This window comes from Pseudorca crassidens, chromosome 17 (assembly GCF_039906515.1).
Source record: "Pseudorca crassidens isolate mPseCra1 chromosome 17, mPseCra1.hap1, whole genome shotgun sequence".
Classification (NCBI taxonomy): domain Eukaryota; kingdom Metazoa; phylum Chordata; class Mammalia; order Artiodactyla; family Delphinidae; genus Pseudorca; species Pseudorca crassidens.
Genome location: NC_090312.1, coordinates 66352199 through 66376291, shown reverse-complemented (window position 1 = coordinate 66376291; position 24093 = coordinate 66352199). Strand labels below are relative to the sequence as shown.

At 40.0% G+C, this 24093-nt stretch overlaps 1 long non-coding RNA gene across 1 annotated transcript; it reads right to left on the bottom strand.

The window, feature by feature from the left end:
• Positions 1 to 724: 724 nt before the first annotated feature.
• LOC137209813 (uncharacterized) lies at positions 725 to 4184 on the bottom strand. The gene is made up of 2 exons (XR_010936115.1): positions 4108 to 4184; positions 725 to 1081 (listed from the first exon to the last, which is right to left on the bottom strand). It is a non-coding gene; the product is annotated as an uncharacterized lncRNA (long non-coding RNA).
• Positions 4185 to 24093: the final 19909 nt, after the last annotated feature.

Here is a 24093-nt window from a genome sequence, read left to right as displayed (position 1 = left end):
TGGGGGGGGTGGGGGGGTGGTGTTTTACCACTTTAAATTCAAGGCATTCGAGGTGGGTGTCCCGAAAAAAAGTCCGACAAATCAAATAACAGACGAGGGTACCAACCCCCCGGATTTGGAGACAAAGTCCGCTACTGCTCCAGGCGGGAGGGACAGATCTCCTTGAAGCTACTGCGCAGGGTCGGAGAAGATGAAACGGCTCAGCATCCCCTTTCCCAGCAGCGAGAGCCTCGCAGCGTTAAAGCTTCGGCAATGCCTCGCTCTGGGCTGCGCTAGGGAGCCAAAGGACTGTGCTGCCTCTGAGAGAGATGAGGGCTACAAGGTAGTGAGCGGCGGCAGGAGAAGAAGCCCGAGGCCCTACACCGGAGGCCGGGACGGCTTTAGGCTGTTCCCCTCACCCCACCCCTCTCTGGCCGGGCCCTTCCGCCATCCCAGTCCCAAGGACCGGAATCCTGGCCTTCACTTCTGATGCAAAAAACATTCTCTGGAGACCAAGGAGTTTTAGTAACTATGACGGAGGCTGCTTTACCCGCTGATTTCGCCCCCGGGGTCAAACACAGCCCTAAAGGTTGAGTTGGGAGATGCGCTTAGCGCAACTCCAGACTTTTAATTTCACCTGAATTCCCGTGGCCGCTTTCCGCCCGCGGTCCTTTACATGTGAGTGGCTTGTAAGGGGTCACTGAGCTTTGCCCAAATCCAGAATGGACCGGCAGGTGGAAAACCGTACGAGTTTTTTAGTTTTCCTTTTATTTTCCCCCCCTGCGTGTACAGCGTGCGTGAGGGCGGGCGGTCATCCCCGCTGACTGCGCCCGCCCGGGCGGTGGCCGGCTCCAGTGTGGGTGCGACGGCTGTCACACCAGGTCAGCAGAGGTGGAGCGCGCCTGGGCGGGAAGCGGACACCTCCAGTTCGCGTCCTGTGAAGGTTTATGCACAGGCGAAGGGCGTGGAGTTGCGCTCGGAAACAGGGTCTCTGGGTGCTGAAATCTGCAAGACCTCGCGAGCGCTCTGCCAGAGGCCACTGATTTTCATTAATAGCATCAGAAGCGCTCTTGGGAAAACCCAGAGTTTTTATCCAGACGGTCTGGTGGTATTGGAAAGAAAAAAACAAAACAAAACATGGTGTAAAAAAGATGATCAAAGCAGAAAGGAAAAGACGAGGCTAAACGAGACATTTAACAGGAAAGTGAAATAAAGGGTTTTCGGACGCCACTTTTCAGGGTTTAATTTCAGGTTAAAGGAGCAGATGTGACATAAATACATATAGGTACAATTTCCCCCTAAACACTAACTATTGAAAGAGAACTTTGTATCTTCTGAGAACCTCTCCGTAAAAAATCATCCCGATCTCTTCCTTCTCTTTGTGTGGTTCTGCCCCTGTCCCCCCTGCCCCCCCTCCGCAATGCGTCAGGGGACAACTCTCCATAAGCACATTTTTCATTTTCAGCATCATAAACCCATGCCATGAAGAATCGTAATAAATTAGTTTCAGGAACAATGTAAGTGATGCTCTAAAGCTTGGTCAATTGGCATTGGTTGATTTAGTAAAAAATTGCCAAACCCGGAGCTGAGCCAACTCCTCATACTTTCCTTTAGCTCTCAGTCACTTATTTATTTAGTTAGTTACCTGAAACGACTGCCTGCTTGCTGCGAACGCGGGAGGACTGGTAGTGTGACATCCACTCTTAGAGATTTTTCTAAATTGAACAAATGCAATGCTTCCTTTAGATAATAACTAAGTCTTAACGGAGTTTATACTTCCTTGAATGTACTGTCATTTCCCTTATTATTAGTCAGAATCCTTGTGGCCATAAAATTCTCTGGCAAAGGTTCTCGTATTGTGTCAAAATAATTTTGAACACAGAATACATGATGGTCACTTTCGGGTAGATCAGCGATTCTACCACACATCGATGACCAACTGATCATCCAAAACCGAACCCACTGCCATCGCGAATTGTTAGCAGTGAAATAAACTGAGACTATTGAACTAAAATATGGTTTCTCTGCTGGGAACAACAGATGTCAAGTGGCATTAAAGCTTCCGTGAATGGGGATGGACAATTTCTGACTTCAGACTTTTCAGCGTTTTATGGGAACTGTCTATTTTGGCAAGTAATAAGACAACCTTCACCATCCAAGTATCTGGAAATATTTTAAAAGAGAATGTCAATAGGTGATCTTTAAACAACACACCTGTGAAAGATCTGCATAATAAATACAACCCGTTAATTGTTACTCTTCTGCCTCAGCTGTCTGTGGAGGGTTTCCTGGAGCTGACGTGGACAGAGGCCGCTTTCGTGACATGGTTTGCAGACCACGTGGGCAATGAGGACCCAAAGAATGTGTTTTGCTCAAGAAGGTCGATTTAAAGAAAATAGTATCTGATCTCTCCCTTTTGTTCTGATTTCTAAAACAACCAACTACTTGTTTTTTAAGACAGCCTTTCAGCAAGAGATTCAGAAGGAGGAAACTGAGAAAGTTTAGTAAACCCCATCTAAAAAGAAAAAGAAAAAATACCTGATCTCCCTGGCATTTTTATACAGTCTTAAAATAACCGCCACCCCCCTGGTCGGAAAAGAAAAACCTTACGGATTAAGCAACTATTTATCTCATGAGGATTATTACTTGTTTGACCAGAAGTCATTCATTCCTGAAACCACGAAGTTAAACTGTTCAGATGTTTTTAATAGCCACAGCTTCTGGCTATATTGCTTGGCTAACAAAAGCCTGATCTAGATGACCAGCGCATCTCAGATGGGTCTGAGCATCATTTCTCAAAGTCTAAAGTTTGTGACGGCTCCCAGGGTATGCGAGGGAGGGAGAAAGGAAGCTTTCCATCAGATACATATGTAAAGAGGTACTGACTGAAGCCACAGGTGGCTGGGTTGGCTGGGAATGGAAAACTGGTCTCCCTCTACTTCCCGGAACTCTGGCAGCGCAAGGTGGTCGCATGCCTCAGGGCAGAAGTTAACCCCAGCGGCCCAAGGTGCAGTTTAATGAAATGGTTGCGGCTTCCCCTAGTGGTGTGGCCGCAGTGCTGTCCCTAGGAACCTATTTAATTCCCTTTAATAATACTTCCGGCTCTTTTCTGGACCTCATTGGCTCGGAATTATATCTGCATTCTCGGGTCAGAAGGCTTCTCCCCGCTGCCGCTTTTCCAAAGGCACTGGTCGAGGGCTGACACAGCCCTAGGCGAGGCATGACCCGGGGCGGGGAGGAGGACGGTGCTCGCGTCGCCGGGGCCGCGTTTGGCCTCAGGCCGCGGGCGCGGAAGCTGGCTGGGGGTCCTCCAGGTGCGGGAGGCGCGCGCGAGAGAGAATCCGGCTCGAAGGGTCAAGCCGCCCGGCGCCTCGCCCTGATGGTGGAAATTTAGGCATGTGGCGTGTGGCGGTTACCGCCTGGCGGCCTCCGGGAGGCCCCGGAAAGCCGCTACGGTCCACGCAGCCTAGGCTCTGGGACTTGCTGGCGCGCCCGCCGGTCGCCCTGGGGCCTTGGGAACAGGGAAATGAGCGCGCCGAGGCGGTGGCGGCCCTCGCTGCTTTCAGTTTTCATTGAGACTGCTGGTTACTGTTTAACATCCCCACCCACGTTTCAGTTTGTTTAGTAAATCGACTGGACTGTGAGAGGCCGCTGCTTTGTCGCCATTGAGCAAAGCTAATATTCTCCCAGCATATGGTCTAGAGTCTTTGCTAGAGATCGGGAAAAACAAACAAATAAACAAACAACAACCAAATCCTTAAGCCTCTTCTCCCAGATCACCCCGCCCACCCCTACCTCCCACCTCCGCGCTTTCAACCTACTTCCCAGGCTGGGAAAAGTGCTGCACAGAACCCCGCTGCTGGGCCGGGGTGGGGGGAACCTGCCGCCGGGAGATGCGGCGGCTGCCGAGCCGCTGACTGCGACGCAGGAGCTCCGGGAGCGGCTCCGCGCAGGTAAGTTTCTCGGCCCGTGGCCCCCGACCCGGGGCTGAGCCAGAGTCCGCTGTCCCCGGCCGGTGTTGGGCCAGGAGGAGGCTTGGTTCCCCTCAGGCAGCTGAAGGAGGGACGCCCGCCCCGGGAGGGGCTGAGCCTTAGGACCCCTAGGCCAGACGAGCTGGAAAGGAGATACCTCGAGGCCTCCCACAGCCGGAGGTGGAGGGAGGAAGAAAGGGCCGGAGGACAGGCAGCGGGAGGCAAGCGCAAGCCGTTCACCCAGGAAAAGTGAAATAAAAGTTGGATTTGTTTGGCAGAGAAAGTTTTGGTGTCTATCGGCGGGTCACGTGGTTGCCAGGTCTCTGGGGGCTTTGGTGGAGTTTTTTTTTTTTTTTTTTTTTTTTTTTTGTGGCCTGGGGCCAGGCTAGCGCTTTGGGATATCTATGGACCGCGGAGGTTTGTAGGGAGGTGCTTGGTCCTGAAGCATCACCCCAAGGCCTTTGCTCCAGCCTCAGTTTATGCCACTTCTCCCTGAGACGCATTTGGAGAGTGGGCACCTTCCGATGCTGCTGCTGGGGAGATTTTGTCTATACTTACATGGACATAAGTATATCTAATTCTAGTTAAGTCACTTTGGCTTCCTTTGGGAAGAACTGTCCTTTGGAAGCTTGTTTAAACAATGTGCCAGTTAAGCAATAATCACTCCCTGTCTAACGGGATTAACCCTGCACGTGATAAGATCTTTGAATTGAATATAATGGGCTTCATACCTGATGTGCTGTGCTTCTAAGACTTGCTCAAAACAGAGTCAAAGGACCCCTCTCCAACTAGCAAACAGTCTTCAGTCAGCTTCCATTTGAGGGCAAGGGCTAGAGAATGCAGACTACAGAGGCTGTACACTTAATGGGATGTCCTGAAAGCTAAACACCTCATGAATACTAACAGTTCCTGCTTTTGTTTTGTTACTTTCTCCCTCCTTTCCGTTCTTTTTACATGCATCGTCTCTCTAGTCATCGTTACAATATTCTTCCCTTCCAGCTCTCACCACTTTTTCTTAATAACCTTGTTATCCCCACACTTCCCCCTGTTTTCATCTTTTGTGCACTCTACTATCAGTCAGGTCACCTGATCTATTTATTGTGAGTTTGAAGTCAGTGACCTAGCAGGGTTGGGCTTCTCTCTGGTACCAACTGGTGGAGGAGGAGGAAAGCAAGGTGGCCAGTGGTGGTAAACTACTTATTTTTCACTTTTCAAAGTGGAATGGAGGTTGAGAGCTGTTTGTCCTCTTCTTCCCATTCCTCCTAAGCTCCATTTATAGGCCTACAAATAGGGAATATTTCTCAACATGCTTTGTGAAGGTAGTACAACTTTTTAACGAGAGTGTGTCTCTTAAGATCTCATAAGCATTTTATTCTGCAGTTGTGATTACAAGCATATGGGACAGCGGAAATTATTTTGGGAATTGCTAAGATTTTTTTTTAATACCCGCATGCAAATAATAACTTTGAGTTCCCCGTTTCTTTTGAAAATTCTTATTTTTATGAATTCTAAAAGTACTACTTGCTTATAAAACAACGTGAAAATTATAGTAAAGTATAAAGTGAACCCCCTTTCCTATTCCACTCCATATGTGTAACTGCCATTGATGGTTGGAGTTGTGTGCTTTCATGGGTGTAACCACAGGAATTTTTCTTTCATTATTTCAAAAAGAATGGATAATGGTTCATATACCAGTGTTCTGAAATTTATTTTTAATTTAATATTTCTCAAATATTTCTCTGTCCATGTATGAAAATTCTGTTTTAAATGTATTTACCCAATGTAACCAGCCAGCCAATATCCCCCAGAATATTCACTTGGATTTTCCAATTTCTTACTATTACGAACAGTGAGGCAGTGGATATCTGTGTACATTAGCTCTGCAAGGGTACTGCAGAAGATTTATTCTGAGAAGAGAATTGCTAGTTCCAGGGGGACATTCACTTTAAATTCGATGGATATTGCAAAGAGCCCTCCTAAGTACCCGCAGTGTATTTACCGTACTCTTGCCAACACTGGATAATAATGATCTGTTTAAAATGTTGCCAGTCTGGTTGTTGAAAAATGGGTTTCTCATTGTCGGAGTTGGATATTTGGAAATTATGTAAGCCAGTCCTGTAACATCTGACTTCGAGAGCTTGAGAATTTTGCTTTGAAAATATAGTAATAAAGTGGAAAACAAGTTAATGCATTTTAAAATATGGCCTTATCTTGAGCTTGTAAAAGATGCCACTGTATTAGTTACTATCTATCCATTTACCGAATGGCTGGAGATACTGACACATGCTGAGTGAGAATTTCTATGTTGTAAACATGTGACTCTGGTGTGCCTAGTGGTTGCTGTTGTGATTTTGTGGCTCTTGACTTCACATCCCTGGGAATAAAATCACAATTTTAAATGAGGTATCATAATTTGGGGTCCTTAGGAAGCTGTAGAGGCAAACAAAACAGCTGAGGGTACAATGATACCTCCTTGTAGAATCACTTCTCTCCACCCTCCCCATAGGAACGTTCACCTCTTGGTAGTAATAAGCTCATACACAGACACATGGAATGCTTCCAATATGCCTTACTCCTACAGTTGGGAGAGCTATTTATGAATATTAATAATATACATATTTTAGCTGAAACTTACTGAATCCTTAATATGTGTTGCGTATTGTTCTAAGCTATTTATATGCATTTTTTTCTCTTAGATTCTTTAAACAAATCTATGCAGCTTATGCTAATATTCTCCCCATTTTCAGATGGGAAAAATGAGGCAGAGAGAAATTTTAAAACTTGGCTAAGGTCACACATGTATAGGTCGTAAAACTGGGGATTCAAATCCAGGCCCTGTGGCTCTAGGCTCTAGAGAGTAACTGTGGCATCTTCAAGAAGTCCTTGGTTGTTCGTTGCACAGGGCTGCCCAGCTGAGGGGGATGTGAGGAATGATACCTGGGTCGGACTCCACAGTCCATGCCATGTCCCCTTGTTCTTGACTGAGTATTCGTGGGGGGAAGGCACTTTTCTAGGTCACAAAATGTCTGTAAGGGCTAGCAGCAACCCTGCTCTTGATGTATCAGGAGCTCCATGTATACATATTTGCATGCTTATATAAGTACCTTTGGAACTCAATACTCTCTCGCCCATTCATCATAGTTAACCCTTAAAGAAAAAACTCTCCCCTACTACGTACACTTGCTACCTTGTATTTAATACATGAGGAGACAGAATGCTCTCTATATGGGAGAACTAGCTCATAGCTTCTGATGTTGTGTTGCCGTGAAAACCTTTGGTTTTATCAAGATGACTTTCTGGAAAATGCATAGGGAATTTATTTCTTTTCTTTTTTTGTAATTCTCTTAACATTTTGGGGGACATGACGGTCTTTGAAGATGACTATCTCATGGGCTATAAGCCAAGAAAGACTGCTTTGTTGTCACATAGGGACGTTTATATTCCTGCCCAGCTATTTACTATAAGGGGAGCAAAAGCTAAGGCACTTGGCCAAGTTAACCTCTGAGGCCCAATTTCCTCATTTTTGAAGTGTATGTGATTATAACATCTATCTCGTAGAATTTCTATGATGATTATATATGTTAATACATGAAAACATTTAGAACGATGCCTGGCATATACTGAGTATCCACCATGTATCTTGTGTAGCTGTTGTTGTGATAGAATGAGATAATTCATCTACAACACTGCTTGATTGTTGGTAATAAGTGTCATCCGTTTTTATTGATCCTCTCTCTAGAGAAATGATACTTATGTACACAAACAAATTGCATAAGACTTCAAGAGTTTATGGACCCCTAGAGACCTGGCCAAGCCCTCTAACAGGCCTCGGAGATCAGTGATGAAGAAGAGAGACATAGTCCCTGACTTCATGGAATGTTTAGCTAAGCAGTGTAGACAAGGATCGCCTTGAGTATAGTTCAGTGGTTAGAACATGGGCTTAGGAATCATCAAAACCTGAGTGCAAATCTCAGTTCTGCCCTCTGCTAGCTGTGCATCCCTGTGTGTTACTTAACATTTTTGTGCCTCAGTTTAAAAAGTTTTAAAATGAGAATAACAGTCTTTACCCTTAAAGTATATGTGGATTAATTCTTGTATTATTTAAGCCAAGCATTTTGTTTATTAAATATTTGACCCTTTCTCTGCACTATAGTTCAAATATGGAAGAATCACATTTATATATGATAGCAAAAAGTTGACATAGACATCTAGATAGTGTGTCCCCTGTCCCCGTCTCATTTAAAAGTATCTGCTGTATCTGTTGATAGCATCATCAGAGCCTGGTAATTTAGTATTTTTTAATATTTTGAATCTTTGAGTATTGTTCCTCTAGGCTTGCATACTGTATTGTACTTTGCTTGTGCTCCTGGCTTACTGAAGATTATGGAATCTGTCCCAGTATTGTTTTTTTCTTTTGCATTTTGTCATTTCAGACATCATGGCTATAGTTTACAAATAAAGTCTATATATTAATTTAGATGGAGTTTAATTGTATGCACTGTATTAGATACCCAGAATACAGGTATAAATAAATCAGTGTCCCCACCCTCAAACACAAATAATCTACTTGGAAGACAAACACATATAACCATCTATAACATAGGGTGATAACTATTGCATTAGCACAGTAGATAGAAATACAATGGAAAATAGAAGCACAAAAGATACATTTAGCTTGAGTGGCCTGGAAAGATTTCATGGAGTAGTTAATGATTTTTCTGATTAGAACTTGCTGAATAGAGAAGAATGAGCAAGTTGTTTGGGGCGGAGGAGATGACATTTGAAATAAGTGGAATGGCAAGAGATGAATTTTGAAGGAGCACCGGGCCAGATTCTGATAGTCTTGAATGTGGGTGACAAAGGTTTGAGCAATGTCCTCTAGGCAGCAGGGAGCCATCCAGAGTCTGTAAGCAGGTTGGGTTATGAAAGTTTTCTTTTTCTTCTTCTTCTTTTTTTTTTTTTTTTTTTTTTTTTGTGGTATGCGGGCCTCTCACTGTTGTGGCCTCTCCCGCTGCGGAGCACAGGCTCCGGACGTGCAGGCTCCGGACGTGCAGGCTCAGCGGCCATGGCTCACGGGCCTAGCCACTCCGCGGCATGTGGGATCTTCCCAGACCTGGGCACGAACCCGTGTCCCCTGCATCGGCAGGCGGACTCTCAACCACTGCGCCACCAGGGAAGCCCCTTTTTTTTTTTTTTTTTTTTAAATTGATTGGCAACATTTTGGATGATGGATCAAAGAGGGACAGACAAAAGACAGGGGAATAGTAGGAAGCTTTCCCAGTAGTCCAATGGAGATGTGAAGAGGATAGCGTAGAATCTAGAGACGTTTTGAAATTCTTTAAACTGGACTTAAGAACTGTAGAATAAGGAAGATGAGGGAATGTGAGGGATTGAAGCTGACCTTAAATCTTTAGGATTGTACAGGAAGCTTTGATTTGATCCCGGTCATTATAGATTTAGAGTTTTGCAACTATTATAATCCTAAAAGTTGTACACGTTTTAAAACTTAGTTTGCATGGCAAAAGTAAACCTCATTTGGCCATCTGAGCCGCATTGTCAAGTACTTAGGAAGAGGATTGTTTCTCTAGTTTGGGCTAATTTTCAGCAAAGTAATTACCATTTTTAATCTGAATTTTTGTAACAAACAACTGTTCTCCCTTCCTGGTTAGTCTTAACCCCAGTCAGTTCCCATGATAACAGTTAGAGTGCTATAGAGGAGACAAATCTGATCATTATTTTTTTCTTCCATTTAAAACCATTCGTTCACTTCTTGATGCCCTTATCATCAACTCCAAGTGTATTCACATCACTAGACCCCATGTAACTTTGTCTGTGATTTCCACTCCAAGCTTCATCTCTCTTTTCTTGACATCCCTTACTTTAGTCTTTAGCTGGAATAAATCTCTTCCAGTTCCTCAAATGCACCATGCTCTGCACCTTCAAAAGCGCTGTTTCTACTGTTTGGAAAACTCTCTGCCAGTGTCACCATCATTTCCCCCCTCTATTCTAGCCAGCTTCCACTTATCTTGCAGGTCTTTGCTCAAATACCAACTTTCCTGACCTCCTGACCCAATATACCAATTGAATTATATCTTGTTCTTTCCCTAACATGATACTTACCAACTTCATCACACACAGTGGTTGCACGTTTGATGATGATTCTCTTAGGCTTGAGTGTTAGGCTTCTGAGGGTAAGAAATGTATTATTCTCGCTCATTCTTTAGTTAGGCATTTAGTTGAGGCTTAATGAGCATGTGTTCACTGAATGAATGAGTATCTGTAATGGAAAAGGAAGGTGAAATGCCAATAATAGAATTAAAACATTTGTTGAGAAGCTAATTTTCAAGCACTGCATTCTATATTGGGGATTAAGCAATGACTGGAAACAATTCTCTCCCAAGATTCTTATGTCTGGTTAGCAATATGCATTAAAGAATTATTACTCACTACGACAAGGGCATATGTTGAGTACTGGAGAAGGATTGTAGAAACCCAGCAGAAAGGCCACTAACTTTTCCTGGAGTAGGTTATGCAAGAGATGACATGTGAGTTCTTTATTTTTAAGTCAAGAGGGATATACTATATTGATATTGAGATATAATTACATTGAGATAAGTATACTGAGATACAATTTGCATTCAGTAAAATACACTACCAAACGTAAAATAGATAGCTAGGGGGAAGCAGCCGCATAGCACAGGGAGATCAGCTCGGTGGTTTGTGACCACCTGGAGGGGTGGGATAGGGAGGGTGGGAGGGAGAGAGACTCAAGAGGGAGGAGATATGGGAACATATGTATATGCATAACTGATTCACTTTGTTATAAAGCAGAAACTAACACACCATTGTAAAGCAATTATACTCCAATAAAGATGTAAAAAAAAAAAAATCCATCCTTTTTAACCATACACCTCAATGAATTTTGACAAACGTAGGCCGCTGTGTAATCACTACCAACCACGATGAGGATATAGAACCTTTCTGCACAACCCGCCCCATAATTCCCTTGTGCCCTTTTGCAGTCAGCCCCTTCCACCTCTCCCCGGCAACCACCAGTGTGATTTCTGTCCCTAGGATTGCCTTTTTCAGAATAATATGTACATAGAATCATATAGTATGTAGCTTTTTGTGTCCTGCTTTTTTCATTTCACATGATAATTTTGAGATTCATCCATCAGATTCATCCATCTTGTGCTTATTAGTAGCTTATTCCTCTTTTAAAAAAATAGATTTATGGGCTTCCCTGGTGGCGCAGTGGTTGAGAGTCCGCCTGCCGATGCAGGGGACGCGGGTTCGTGCCCCGGTCCGCGAAGATCCCACACGCCGCGGAGCGGCTGGGCCCGTGAGCCATGGCCGCTGAGCCTGCGCGTCCGGAGCCTGTGCTCCGCAGCGGGAGAGGCCACAACAGTGAGAGGCCCGCGTACCGAAAAAAAAAAAAAAAAAAAACAGATTTATGAGGTACAATTGACATACAATAAACTGCACATATTTAAAGTGCACAATTTTAAAAGTTTTGACATATGTATACACCCGTGAAACAATCACCATAATAAAGATAGTGAATGTAGCCAAACCCCCAAAGGTTGCTTTGGACACCGTCCCTCCTGTTCCTCACTGTCCTCTGTCCTGAAGCAACCACTGATCTACTTTCTGCCTCTGCAAATCAGCTTTCATTTTCTAGAATTTCTTATCTACGGAATCATGGAGTATTCTCTTGTGTCTGGCTTCTTTCATAATTATTAGCATAATTATTTTGAGATTCATACATATTATTGCATCAACCAATTGTTCATTCTTAAAAGAATTTTCTTTTAAGTGAGTGCTATAACATTGTATGGATATGCCACAATTTGTTTATTCATTCACCCGCTGACGAACATTTAAACTGTTTCTAGTTTTTGCCCTTACAAATAAAGCTAATCTGAACCTTCTTGTACAAGACTTTGTGAGGATATATGCTTTCATTTTGTTTTATATAGTTTCCTAACAGTACAAAAGCTAGATCTTATGGAAGAAACAGGTTTCCGAAGTAGTTGTACCATTTTATGTTTCCACCAGTAGTGTTTGAGTTCCAGTCTCTTCACGTCCTTACGAACACTTGGTATGGTCAGTCTTTTTTTTTCTTTTTTTTGCAGTACGCGGGCCTCTCACTGTTGTGGCCTCTCCCGTTGCGGAGCACAGGCTCCGGACGCGCAGGCTCAGCGGCCATGGCTCACGAGCCCAGCCGCTCCGCAGCGTGTGGGATCTTCCCGGACCAGGGCACGAACCCGTGTCCCCTGCATTGGCAGGCTGACTCTCAACCACATCGCCACCAGGGAAGCCCCTAGTCAGTCTTAATTTTAGACATTCTTAAAGGTAGACGATGAGATTACATTGTGGTTTTTATTTGCATTTCCCAGATGACTAGTGATGCTGAGCATCTTTTCATGAGCTTATGTACCATTCATGTATTTTCTTTGGTGGTTCAAAACCTATGCATCTGCACCCCCTGCCCCACCCATCTTTCTATTTTATTTTATTTATTTGTTTATTTATTTGGCCATGCTGCACAGATTGTGGGATCTTAGTTTCCTGACCAGGAATCGAACCCAGGCCTTTGACAGTGAAAGCATGGAGTCCCAACCACTGGACCGCCAGGGAATTCCCCCCACCTATCTTTTAAAGATTAAGTTGTTTGTCTTCTTATTATCAAGTTGTAAGTGTTCTATGTATATTATAGCTACAAGTCCTTTATCAGATATAGGATTTTAAAACATTATCTCCCTATATGAATTTAATCTATTGTACAAGAGGTAGGATTTGACTGAGAGAAGAAGAGACTAAAGGATATTCTAGTCATAAATAGGAATAGCATGTGCAAATAAAAAGGTTGGTTTTGTGGTTTCATGAGGCTCCAGTGTGTGGTAAAATAGGAAAAGGTGGTGGAAAGTGAGTTCACAAAAACAAGAAGCCTGAAAATAGAGAATTTTTGAGGTCATGCTGTGGAATTTAGGCTTTGTGTGTGTGTGTGAGTACTAACATTAATAAATATTTATACAGTAACAATATTGATACTAATAATTGAGTTTCACAGTTTATAGAATTCTTTCATATGCACAATTTACAGTGTTTCCCTCTACATTATTTAAGTCCTGTGACAAACATGGGTAGACACTGGGACTTGGAGATTAGTGTACACAATATTAAGTATAGGTTTTGGGGTTTCGAGCAAATGTCTTTTTGGCTAGTGTGTGTGTGTGTGTGTGTGTGTGTGTATGTAAATTTGTGTGAGAAAGAGTGACAGCTGGGTTGGTCTGCAGGGGCAGAAGAGCACTTACCCAGTTGGGCAGGGGACAGCGTCCTGCTGAGCTCTGGTAGATGTACAGGAAACCCTGGTAAAGGTTGGGGAGTATAGTTGTAGTACTTTGAAAATGATCATTCACAGTTAACATAGAATGTTTAACAAAAGTTCCAAAATCTCAGAGGATTTTCTGGACTCTGAATTTTCTTTCAGTTGTCTTGATTCTAGATGAATAAAGTATTGCATGTGTTCTATGTATTTGTTAGTTAATTTGCTAAGGGAAGAAAACCTGTATAATCAAGGTCTTTATTTTTTAATTTTAACTTTTTAGTTTCTCATGGGAAGTTCAAAGATAATGGGAAGTTTTCAAACATAATCCTTTGGTTCCATATATTCTGTTTCCATTGTTCTGCTCCGTACCCTGCCCTCTTTCCCTCTGCCATTGCCATGCACTACTCTGTTCTTACCTCAGGTCAACTTCGTAGACGTGAAAAAAGTTACATGCTAAACAGGCTCACAATTTAGGAATTAAATCTTTCTTCTTTTTTCCTCACTTGCAGTTTTTGAAATTTCCTCATTTGCCCCTTTTTTGTAAATTTCATCCATCCTTAACTCCCATGGGTTCTTTTCCTGGTGAAAGAATTGAAGCATTTTGAATATTCAGTTAATTTTAAATGTGCATACATTACTATCTTCTCTTCAGGAGTCATGAATAAGTACTAGTTGAAAAGTTTCTCAATTAGTAATTATTTAATAATGAAACATCTTGGGAAGCAAGACTTACAATTTTTAAAAAGCCTGGAGTGTTTTAAAAGATGATTTTCCTTTCTTGGTTTAGTTGATCAGCTTCTTTCTGGACAAAGATTCCTACTACCGGAAATTATCTTTATTATGAATACATTAAACAGGAAATGTAAGTATATGTATACCTAGCATATATCATATATATTGAAATACTTTCCGTTACCAAGTGACTTATGAATTTTAATAGTCATATTTTTCTTCTATTTATGCATGGATTCCCAGAAAGTTAAAACTTGCAAAGTAATTGTCATCTAAGTAGAGAGCATTTTTGATATATGTTCTCAAACTGTCTTAAACTCTTAAATTGTAATGGAGAACAAACAATATACGTGCCTAACGTGTAGTTCCTTTATTTAAACTTACAACAATTGTTAACAGCATTGTGGTTTTCTTCCTATGTAAAGCACATATTTTGTCTGACAAGTGAATTCAAAACCTGACATTTCATTTTGTGAAATTGAACTGATAACTTGTATATCAGAAATGAGTAGCTATCATAAAAATGAATTATTGGTTAAAAAGGGTTATAATTCAGTTAGGCAAGAGTTTTTGAGTATTATGTTCAAGACATATAGTGGCTTAAGTGATGTAAAGAATAAATAGAATCCTTAGAGTTTAGCAAACTAGTTAGAGATTTAAATACAAAAAATAATTCTCATTCAGACTGGTTTATGGTGTTATAACATGCAAACCACTTATTCCAGGATACACACACATATATATATATATATATATGTATTCTTGTATGTGTGTATATATATATTATTTGCCCACAAATAATATACATAAATAATATACACTGGTATATACACACGTACATACACATTTGTATTTAGATTCTAAATGTATGAGATGCTTCATTCCAAGTTTAATTGAGCTAAGTAAAAGAGCTTAATCAATCTTAATAATAATATGCTATATTTTCCATTATCTGTCATAAATGTCTTATAGTTAAGTATTATTCCTTGAACAGTTTATCAATTTTAAACAAAATAAATAAAAAGCAAAAGAGAAGTAACTATCAAAGCTAGTGAAGCTAATTTCAAAAACAGAGGAAAATGGGAGCAAAATGTGGGAAATTAATTAAAGCTGGAATTATATAAATCCATTTCTATAAAAATATATACACTGAAGAGATTCCATAGTTCCTCTTTTGGGTATAGTGTATTCCAGATATTGGGAAAGCCCAGAGAACTTACCTCAAACATACATTTTTTTTTTTCTATTGGAAGAAAAAAAGGTAAATAAAATATTTCTTTAGGTAGGTGTTTTAGTTTGCTGGGACTGCCATAACAAAAACCACAGATTATAAGCTGGGACGAAGTGAGAGAGTGGCATAGATTTATATATAATACCAAATGTAAAGTAGATAGCTAGTGGGAAGCAGCTGCATAGCACAGGGAGATCAGCTCGGTGCTTTGTGACCACCTAGAGGGGTGAGATAGGGACGGTGGGAGGGAGACGCAAGAGGGAGGAGATATGGGGATATATGTATATGTATAGCTGATTCACTTTGTTATGAAGCAGAAACTAATACACCATTGTAAAGCAATTATACTCCAATAAAGATGTTAAAAAAACATTAAAAATTTAAAAATTAAAAAAAAACCCAAATAAATGAGGAAAAAAAGAAACCTACAGATTGGGTGTCTTAAACAACAGAAATTTATTTTCTCACAGTTCTGGGGCCTAGAAGTCCAAGATCAAGGTGTTGGCAGGTTTCGTTTCTTCTAATGCCTCTCTTCTTGACTTGTAGATGGCCATCCTCTCACTGTGTCTTCACACGGTCTTCCCTTCGCAAGTGTCTGTATCCTAATCTCCTCTTCTTATAAGGACATCAGTCATATTGGATTAATGGATGACTCACCCATAGGAACTCATTTTATCTTAATTCATCTTTAAAGCTCTATCTCCAAATACAGTTATATTCTGAGGTACTGGAATTTGGGACTTAAACATATAAAGTTTGTGGGTTGGGGAGATACAATTCAGTTCACAACAGCAGGGTAACGTAAAGTATTTAGTCTTAATGCAGCCTTAGATATTCAAGTCTTCCTTATGGCTCATGAATAGTTTTTGTTTTAGACTCTAAGTTAAATCAGTTAACTGAGCCCAAAACCCAAATGATTCATGTTGATCTCTAGAAGGCCTTCCTCTCTCTCTTCACACTTACCTCCATCCATACTCTGCCATTGTTCCCTTAATGTTTCCTCCCTTTTGATCAGTCCCTCTGGCCAGGACAAATGGCAAAAATTGGTGTGGCTTGAGATAATATCTAGATTCAGTGAATAATATATAGAAAGAGAAGAAAGCAAGAGAAGAAAGGAAATCAGGATACTAAATATTTAATAAGGTTAAAAAAAAAGTCTGACATTCTTTATTCTACATATAACTTTCAAACATATTTCATGACATGATTTTTTTGTTTGGATTAAGATATAATTATTACTAACTGCTAGTTTAGAACTCTAAAGCAACACTCTGCCATAGAAATACAATGCAACCCCATATGTACTTTTAAAAGTTTTTGCATCGCCACATTACAAGTGAATAGAAATAAGGGAGAGTAATTTTAATAATCTCTTTTATTTAACTCAGTGTATACAAAGTATAATCATTTCAACATATAATCAACATAAACGTTATTAGAGATAGTTTACATTGCTTTTCATAGCAAGCCTTTGAAATCTGGTGCTTTTTTTTTTTTTTTGCGGTACATGGGCCTCTCACTGTTGTGGCCTCTCCCATTGCGGAGCACAGGCTCCGGACGCGCAGGCTCAGCGGCCGTGGCTCACGGGCCCAGCAGCTCCGCGGAATGCGGGATCCTCCCGGACCGGGGCACGACCCCGTGTCCCCTGCATCGGCAGGCAGACTCTCAACCACTGCGCCACCAGGGAAGCCCCCATTTGAATTTTTTTCCTGGATTTTTTTTTTCTCTTTCACATCATTCAGTACTCTTACTTCCCTCTGTGTCTCCTCTATGCCATTCACCTTATCTGAAGTATAATTCCTCTTCTTTATCCTTAGATCTGTTCTTTAGTAACATTTTGTATTAATTAGTTCTCAAAACTCTCAATATTCTTCTACCTGCTCTTAATTATCAGAGCAGAATTATAGCAACATCCGAGGAATTTTTTTTTTTTTTTTTCGGTACGCAGGCCTCTCACTGTTGTGGCCTCTCCCGTTGTGGAGCACAGGCTCCGGACGCGCAGGCTCAGCGGCCATGGCTCACGGGCCCAGCCGCTCCGCGGTATGTGGGATCTTCCCGGACCAGGACACGAACCCATGTCCCCTGCATTGGCAGCCGGACTCTCAACCACTGTGCCACCAGGGAAGCCCCCCAAGTCTACTCTTGATGGACATTTGGGTTGTTTCCAAATGTTTCTGGGCTAATACAAATAAAGCTACCTTAAACATAGTTTACATGCCTTTTGCCAGACCTGAGCCTTCATTTCTGAGGGGTATATTCCAAGAGTGGAATTACTGATCACAGAGGATACATATGTTTATCCAATATTATTACCTTCTTTAAGGTGTTAAATCTATTTAAAATACTAGTAAAATATTTCTATATTATAGATTGGTAAGAATAGTATACTATCATACAAAAAGGGAGAGAATGAATAATTCAAGAAAGCAGTAGCAGAACTGAGTCTAGAAACTGTCTTTCATTGGTGGCAAAATTTAACAAGTTCCACTTGCCTTTAATGATTCCCTTTCCTTTTGTATGAATTTATCATACATGAAACTATATAACTATTAGTTCACATAAATGAATTCCTAAACTGTTAGATTTTTATTATTGTGACTATTTTTATTGAGATATAATTATGTATAACTATCTTTACTATGTTGGCTATAAACACCCTTTGCTTCTATTCTTCATGGATTTCGCTCATGCCTTTGTGTCTGCCCAGAATCACATCTTCAGTGGTCTCTTTATGTTTCCCCATTGCACTTTGTGCATCACTTCTCATTAGTTAAGTACTGAATACACACCATCAACTGACAGGTAAGTATTTGTGTATGTTAATGGACCCAATGAAACTGTACCCTTGCACTTTGTTTAATGTAGAATTCATGTGACTATTTCAGGTAAGCACAGCACACGTGGAGACCCACACACACAAATCCTGAGCTTTATTGGGTATTAGTGAGCGCATGATTTTCAAAACATACTTTTTATTTAAGTAAGGTTATGAGAACAATAAGATTTAAAGAACTGAATCTATTCTTATAAATTATATCATCTGCTCATTGTATGGTCAAATTTTCTTGAAATGATTCTGGTGATTCTTTTATATCCTCTCTTATACCTCTGAACCAGGAAGCCAGTGCAAAAAATTCTTTCAGCAGGCTTTCATGCATTGTCGTTAAGCAGCTTTCATTTGTTAGGGTGTGTCAGCTGTAAATGTCTTCTCTCTGGGACACCTGAATTATAACGATGGTTTGGAGCTTAATAATATCATTGAGGTGCAGGCCAGACAATGTTTCCATTATTATAGTCGTTATTTAGTGGAAGGTAAAAAAATGTAAAGAGAAAAGAGTAGATGGGAAGTGATAAAGATTGGCTAAGTACTATGGAACACCCAGATACAGCTTGAATTATGTTAATGTTTATTTTAGTACTCAGGAGTATTATAGTTTCTTGTTCAAACTCCATCATGTGAAGCTATTTCCAGGCCTGGGGATCATCCTGGGGATCGAGGTGGGGTGGCCGCTGGTGGGAGAGAAATGCAATGATTTATTTTTAAAATAAGACAAACATCAGATTTAAACATTTTAAATCTGTGTGTTCTTTTCCAAACTGTTAAGTGGCTTTACTTTTGAAAAAAAAAGTTTTGCAGTTAGTTTTAAGGTATTACATGAGAAGTGAAGCAATAAAAAGTAATTATTTTAGGACAGTTTTGTCAACAATCTACAACATACCACACACTGGCTATTTGCAGGTATTTCTGTACTCATACTCACACTCTGGTTCTTAGTATCAGAAAGAACTTTACCTTCTGAAGACCAGTGAGTGGGCTATGGTGTTGAGCATCTAGCAAGCATTCAGACTCTCACTGTTGGAATAAGGATATAAGAAAGTAAGAATATTTTATCATTAGTGTAGTACCTAACAGGTAGTGGGCATCTCAATAAATATTTGATTAATGAATGAATATATTAGGGAAATAAGTAAAATTTTTTTTTAGAAGTTGACCATTTAGATAATAGCAGGGCTATATTGAGAAAAATATAGAAAATAAATAAAACATATATTACAGTAGATGCATAGTATAACATACAAGATAGCTCACACTTTACTAATTTAAGTGAACTCTGAAGGTTTGCATAGCACTTTAAGCCAGCAGTTCTTTCCCTACCTATTACTCTAGACAAGCTCTTGCCCATGTATATGAGGAGTCATGTACAGCAATGCATAACAGCATGTCACTGTCCATCAGTAGTACAACAAATAAAACACTGCTTTATAGTCATACAGTGGAATGTCGTATAAGAATGAATGAACCAGGGGTACACCATCAACATGCTTGAATCTCAGAAATATAACATTGAATGAAAGAAGCAAATCAGGGAAGGATGTATTGAGTATGGTTCCTTTTATATGATTTCAAAAGCTAGAAAATCTAAACACTTTTCTACATAATACATAAATGTTAACTTTATTAATTATATTCTGTAAAGGGAAGAGTTGGAATAGTGATCAAAGTCCCATGTTAATGCTTAGTTATTTGGTGTATACCAGGCAAGTGGGTGTATGTTTGGAGAGAGGCACAAATCGGGTTTTCACAGGCTGTCAGCGTTCGCTTTCTTCGCTTGGGTAATGTTACTCAGTGTTTCATTTATTATTAATATTTAACCTGTACAAATGCACTATATATATGCTTCCTTTTCTAATACATTTTACAATCAAAAATAAAATAAACTGTTTCTTAGAGACCGTAGTGTGTTAGGCATTATCCTTGTATTCTGGAGCTCTCAGCTAGAGTAAATGTAGACATTAATTCAATAATTGCAGCTACTTTAGGCTTACTGAATGAGAAGTATGTGGTGCTAAAAGACTGTGCAAGAGGTATATGATGTAATCAAGGAAGTGCAGAAAGGGCTTCATTGGTAAAGAGAGAATTGAGCTAGTTTCTAAATAATGAGTCAAAGATAACTTGGAAAAGAAGGAAGAAGAGTAAAAGTATCCTTGTAGGGAAACTGGTATACACAAAAGCTTCGTGGTACAGGAAAGAGCACTGTGTATACGAAGAAAAGGACGATGTAGGTGGTGCAGAGAGAGGAATGAATATTGTAAAGAATATTATTCAAGAGGTATGTAACTGTCAAAGCATGCATTCTGCGGATAGCATTAAGGCTTTCGTCTTTCTTCAGAGAGGTGAGATGCTGTCGAGATGTTTTAAGTAGGGAGATGATGTGAACAGATTTACATTTTGAATATATCACTTTGGCTGCAGCTGAATGACTGATTGGGTGGAGGCAAAGGTAGACAGGGGTAGACCAGCCAAGAGACCTGGTGGTCAGGTAACACATTATGGTAGCTTGGATGAAAGTGCTGGTAGAGGAGATGAGAAGATACAAATTGATTTCAGAAAATTTTTGAGGGCAAAATGTAAGGAATTTGGTAATGAATTGGATATGGGGAGTGTGTAGGAGATAACTTCAAAAATGATTTCTGAGTTTCTAGATTACCTAAATGAATGGCTGGTGGTACCCTTAACTGAGAGAGAAAATATAGGAAGAAGATTATAGGCTACAGGGGCTCTGTACGTTGTTGATTCAGATTTGCACATATTAAATGTGTGCATTTGAGACCTCTGAGAGCATATACTGATCTAATTTAGATTTTCAAAAGTATGTTTCTGTAATGTTTGTTTTATGTTTTGAAATGGATTTTCAGTATAGTACAAGACCATTTTTTGTTCTCCCTGCTTTTTAGACAACAGACAGAAATATATGACTATAAAGGAAGTCTTTATTACCTCCCTCTCTCTTCCATTTTAATTTCCATCCGTCACCCATAGGAATCTCAGACTCTAGATTCAACATAGAAGAGGATTATTCGTTCTTTGATGCTAACCATGATTAAAATAATACCCTCTCTCAATATAATACAAATTTACAAATTAAAATGATACCCTCTCTCAATTGAAGCTAGTAGTGTTAGGCTTGTTCCAACATTAGTGAATATCTTGACATTTCATAAAAGTGTGATGATTTGAATGGTAGCTCTATGTTGTTTCCTCTGAAGAGCAAAGGGTGATCAGGACCAAAAGTATGAGTTTAAGAAAGAAAGCTGGAATCGTAAAATTTCATTGTTCTGATTTCCAACCAGAAATCCCATGGTTATTTTTTTCTTTAATTTCTGACAATATGGTAGATTATATGTCTAGAGAAATTTTATCATTGGTGAAAACTAAAAAAATGCCAGACAGAAATATTTTTCTTTCTTTCCCTTTTATTGAATTATAATTACAGAGTCACCATTTAATTAAGTAGCTACTATGTATTATGCACTGGATTATATGCTTTCTATACATAATTTTTAAGTTTTTAAAAATCTATTTTTTAATTATTTTTCCAATTTTATTGAGATATAACTGACATACAACACTTTATAAGTTTAAGGTGTACAGCATAGTAATTTGACTTACATACATCATGAAATGATGACCACAAAACATTTAGTGAACATCCATCATCTCATATAGATACAAAAAAAAAGGAAAAGAAAAAACTATTTTTTCCTTGTGATGAGAACTCTTATGATTTACTCTTTTAACAACTTTTATATATAATAGACAGCAGTATCACTTATATTAATCATTTTGTACATTACATCCCTAGTAACTTATTTCTTATAACTGGAAGTTTGTAACTTTTGACCTTCAGACAGAATACACATATATATACACATATATATACACATATATATTTTACAAAATATATATATTTAAATATTTAGTTGCATAGCTGAGTTGGTGGGAAAGTAAAGGGAATTCTCAGAGTCCATGAACGCATGAAATCACAAACCAAGGGAAGTGAGCAAGCACTGAAACAGACATCTTTCCTGGGGATATTTGGCAGTTCCTTGTGGGAGTTTAAGATTTAAGAGAGCATTTTTTGGTAAACCAAAAACAGCTTTGGAGGGCAAAAATTGTTAGGTTGGACTGGAAATCCTCTGCATAAATAGAATCTCTAGAAGGCAACTCTTTTTTAAAAAAAATTTATTTATTTTACTTATTTATTTTTGGCTCCGTTGGGTCTTCGTTGCTGCGTGTGGGCTTTCTCTAGTTGCGGTGAGAGGGAGCTACTCTTCGTTGTGGTGGGCGGGCTTCTCATTGCGGTGGCTTCTCTTGTTGTGGAGCACGGGCTCTGGGCACGCAGGCTCAGTAGTTGTGGCACATGGGCTTAGTTGCTCTGTGGCATGTGGGATCTTCCCAGATCAGGGCTCAAACCTGTGTCTCTTGACTTGGCAGGTGGATTCTTAACCACTGCATCACCAGGGAAGCACTAGAAGGCAACTCTTATTATGAGATAAGCAAATAAAATGAGAGAGAGAGAAAGAGAGAGGAGAGAGAGCACGAGTGAGCAAATGCAATTGAGAGAGTGAGAATACTTAACTTTCTTAGTCTTGGTTCTGAGTAAAATGGAAAAAATAGAAAGTTTCACCTGAATGAAATTCCCAACCTCAACCCTCATGTAATTCAGATTCATACTACACATGTAACCTAAAAACATCTAAAGAGAAAATTTCAGTTTTAAGGTTGATCATAGCCCCATGTACTTGGCAGAATCAAGCAAAAACGCTTTTGTGAGGAGGGAAAGAAAACAATTTAAAACAAAACTTTAAGTAATTCTCACAGATGAAATTTCAAAGAGCTTGAGATTGCATTAAAAAAATAGTCACTAAATACAGGCAGAATAAAACATCACAGTGGGAGTCATTAGGAAACACAATGAGTCGTTAAAGAAGCAAATCCAAAAAGATTGTAGCTAGTGGAACTTTCATTTATAGACTGTAAATTAACTATATTTAAAATTAATTATATTTAATATATTTAATACTTAATATAGGGCTTCCCTGGTGGCGCAGTGGTTGAGAATCTGCCTGCCAATGCAGGGGACACGGGTTCAAGCCCTGGTCTGGGAAGATCCCACATGCCGCGGAGCAACTAGGCCCGTGAGCCACAACTACTGAGCCTGCTCATCTGGAGCCTCTGCTCCGCAACAAGAGAGGCCGTGATAGTGAGAGGCCCGCGCATTGCGATGAAGAGTGGCCCCTGCTTGCCACAACTAGAGAAAGCCCTCGCACAGAAACGAAGACCCAACACAGCCAAAAATAAATAATAAATAAATAATAAATTAATTAAAAAATAATAATAATTATATAGATTATCAAAAATACAGTAAAAGATAAGCAACTATAAAAACAAACATACATTTGAAAAAGAACCAAACAGTATTTTTTTTTTTTTGAGGTATGCAGGCCTCTCACTGTTGTGGCCTCTCCCGTTGCAGAGCACAGGCTCTGGACACGCAGGCTCAGCGGCCATGGCTCACGGGGCTAGCTGCTCCATGGCATGTGGGATCCTCCTGGACCGGGGCACGAACCTGTGTCCCCTGGATCGGCAGGCAGACTCCCAACCACTGCACCACCAGGGAAGCCCCAAACAGTATTTTTGAGAGATTTAAAAAATTAAATGGAAGTTGAAATACATTGTATGGGTTATACAGCAGAGGAGACACAGCTGAAAAGGTAATTTTTTGAAATAGAAAATAGATCTGAAGAAGTTATAGGACAGAGAGACAAAACTAGAAAATATGAAAGAGGCTTTAAAAGATAAGGAGGATAGAAAGAGAAAGTGTAACATATATCTGATTGGAGAGTCAGAAAGAGGGGAAAGAAAAAATAGGGGTGAAACAGTATTCAAAGGAAAAATGGATGAAATAATTTTTGAATTAATGAAAGACATCAGGCTTCATATTCACAAAGCAAAACATATATCAAGCCAATTATACATTATAGTGTAATCACAGAACACCTTGATA